Genomic DNA, 3,556 nt, shown 5'->3' on the forward strand with positions numbered 1-3,556 from the left:
ATGTCCAGATGAGGGAGTGTGTGTGTGTGTGTGTGTGTGTGTGTGTGTGTGTGTGTGTGTGTGTGTGTGTGTGCGCTTATGTGTCTGGGATTTCCAGATGAGAGGGGTTATATGTGCTCGTGTGTGTGTGATTTCCAGGGGCTGTGTGTGTGTGTTGTGTGTGTTGTGTGTGTTGTGTGTGTGTGTGTGTGTGTGTGTGTGTGTGATTTCCAGGGGCTTGTGTGTGTGTGTGTGTGATTCCCAGGGGCTGTGTGCTCGTATGTGTGTGTGATTTCCAGGGGCTTGTGTGCTCGTGTGATTTCCAAACTGAAGCTGGTTTCAGGGTGGCTTGGATCCAGGGAGGAGAGAGAGAGAGAGAGGAATACAGATCGGGCCGTTGGGGGTTGGACAGAAAGGCCTGGATCTCAGGCCAACCATACTTAGTATTGCGTTTTCCTCCGGTTGATGGAGAATCGTTCAGGAAATGGGAAGATGTTCTGTATCCTGTAGTAGCCTAAGCTGTAATCACAACACAACACCATCCTATACACTTCTATGGATGTCTCTGTCCATCCTTGACCTAATGGAGAGATTCTTATCACTTCAATAGCTAGCCAGGGACATCAGCATACTAGCACATTTTGTAAATAAAAAGTCTCACATTATAAGACATTGAAATGACGAGATAATACGATGTTTATCATCATTTTAAAATCTTTATAAACAAAAGAACCACAAATGTAATATTTTCTTTTGCTCCAAGACCAAAGATTGCCCGTTCGATATATATACCCCAAACCACGACATCAAACAAACATCAGAGTCAGCAGCACATTTCAAAAGGACTTGTCAAGATGAGGCTGTTCTCTGTGGGGAAGCTCTGACCGTCCGTTCATGGCGCGCTAGTTCGGAAAATGTCCGAGCAAATTTTCAAGTAGGCTCCGCCCACCTGGTTTTACTGGTGTCCCTCGGTGTCAATCATCAGCAAATACACGCTGTGATAGGCTATATGCAAATGAGGCAGCTTCCTGATGTCACAAAGTGCCAATTTCTGAATGTGGGAAATAAGTGTAGGTTGTGCAGTGATTTTCAAAGCACCCATTTGTATAATTAAAAACGATCGAAAAGAAATAATTTCTAAATGATTTGGTAATAAACTTGCCTCCAATTTTTCCCACCAACGATGGTACGAAATCGAAGCGAATTTCACTCCGACTTCAAGACCTTCCAAGAGTCTCACTCCTGCTACCTCTCCTTGGATTTCCAGTCCGTCGAATTTCCCAGCATCCATTGAGTGGTGCGACCTAGAATTCCTTCCCCGGCGAGGCGTCCATGCCTCAGTGCTCGGCTATAAGGGTGATTATTCTATACAGGTGGAACCGGCACCATCTCACCTGACAATGCCTCCTTTCTTCTCTCCCTCCAGGGGGAGGGAGAACCTCGCCTCAACCACCCAAGAACTCTTTCACTCCACCTTTGTTGTAATGGCTCACCATTACAAGGGCTCGTTGGTAGCTTTTTCGTTTTTTTGGAACTTTTATTGAACCAGGCAAGACTTAAAAGAAGAAATTCTTATCTACGATCGCGGCCTGGCAAAAGGCAGAGGCTCTTCTGGGAAGGGGGGCGGGGCTAAAGGGGAATGTCTAAAGTGAAGTTAAAAGAACGGCATCGCACATCCAGACATCTCAGCACAGTTAAAGGAACGGCAGCGACACCCTCTACTTGCGTACAATCACCACATCGGGCAAATACAATAACAGACCATTGGGAAGAATTGGGAAGCCGGCAGCCACTCTAGCCTAAAGGGTGCACGTTTTATGTCGCTCTTTCTTCCTTTTTATGTGTTATTTGTATTGTGAAGCGCTTTGTGCATTCTTGCTGTGAAAAGCGCTTTATAAATAAAGTGTACTTACTTACTGAGTAGAACAAAGAACAACAGAGCAAGTAGCACGCAGACAGACAGACAGACAGACAGACAGACAGACAGGCAGACAGACAGACAGACAGACAGGCAGGCAGGCAGACAGACAGGCAGACGAGGCAGACAGACAGGTAGGCAGACAGAGAGCAAGCAGGCAACAGACGAGGGTGTGGGATTTAGAACGGTTAGTTAATAATGATTAAAAAGTGCCGTGTTAGTCCCCCTTCCCGGCCGCAGTCTCGGATACACCCACTCAGACAGAAGGGTTTGTTGTTTAACTGCTGGCTGTATCTCCGACAAGTCCAGACACGGCCCGGCCCGGCCCGGCGCAGAGAGAGAGAGAGGGAGAGAGAGAGAGAGAGAGAGAGAGAGAGAGAGAGCTGTTACTGGGACGTCTGCAGTGAAAGTTTACCAGCCAGTGAACTAGAGGGGCCGCGAACTCTGCCTAGTCGTCGAAATCGTCTTTCAGAAGCCTCTTTAGTGCTGGTCGCTGGTTTTTGTGTTTTCTTGAAGGATTCTTCTGACTGCTTTTGACCTCTCTCTGTCTGTCTCTCTCTCTCTCTCTCTCTCTCTCTCTCTTTGTCTCTCTCTCTCTGTCTCTGTCTCTCTCTCTCTGTCTCTCTCTCTCTCTCTCTCTCACTCTCTCTCTCTCTCTCTCTCTCTCTCTCTCTCTCTCTGTTGTTCTTTTGGCCCCCCAGAGACGCCAGTCTGTATCTGCTACTGACCTCCCCCGGCCCCTGATAGAGGGTCTCCAACTCTCCATGTCACTCGTGTGTGTGTGTGTGTGTGTGTGTGTGTGTGTGTGTGTGTGGGCGTGTGTCACGGCTGATGGAGCGACTGCTTCCTTCCTCCCGAAGCGCTCCCCGTCTCTCCCCTGCTTGTCCCATCATGCCTGGACACCTGATAGGGGAGAGGCACCTCCTCTCCCCGGGCCGACACTTCCGCTGTGCTATCTCTGCCGGAGCCATGTTGTTGTTCTGTCCTGCTTCTGGGCTGGACCACCTGATATCCACATTGCCGCCATAAACACACACTTAGTCTTAGTATCTCTACACAAGTTTGAGAGGCCTACAAAACCCGTACATGCTCACACATGGCAGCAATCGGCCTGACACTCCGCCTCTCTCCACCTCTCCCCCCCCCTCACACACCACCACACACACACACCGCTCGGCCTCCTCTCGCACCACCACACACACACACCGCTCGGCCTCCTCTCCCCCCCTCACACACCACCACACACACACACACCGCTCGGCCTCCTCTCGAGGTCGGGCCGGCTGTCTTCTCCCCCCCCCCCCCCAGCCTTGAAGAGGCTGCTTTGTTCCCTCGTTACCCAGTCGGGGATGTGTGAAAAGTGGGGCACAGGTCGGGGCTCTTTGTCCCCCCCGGGCAAATCAAAAGTGACAGACACCGCCCCCCCCCCCCCCCCCTCGGTACGGGCGCCCCCCCGGACCACTAATTGCGGGCGAGTCGCGCAGGGGCCCGCAAGAACAGACGCATCTCGTTAATCACCCTGGACGGGACCAACGGCGCTAATTGCGGGACATCCTTCGCCGAATAATTTGGGCGTGTTCAGCCATTCAAGAGTAGGGGCAGCCCGGCAGGGGCCGCGGGGTCAAGCCCTCCGAAAAACAAGAGGGCAAAGATGGAGGG

Source organism: Borostomias antarcticus (assembly GCF_949987555.1).
Source record: "Borostomias antarcticus genome assembly, chromosome: 34".
Taxonomy (NCBI): Eukaryota; Metazoa; Chordata; class Actinopteri; order Stomiiformes; family Stomiidae; genus Borostomias; species Borostomias antarcticus.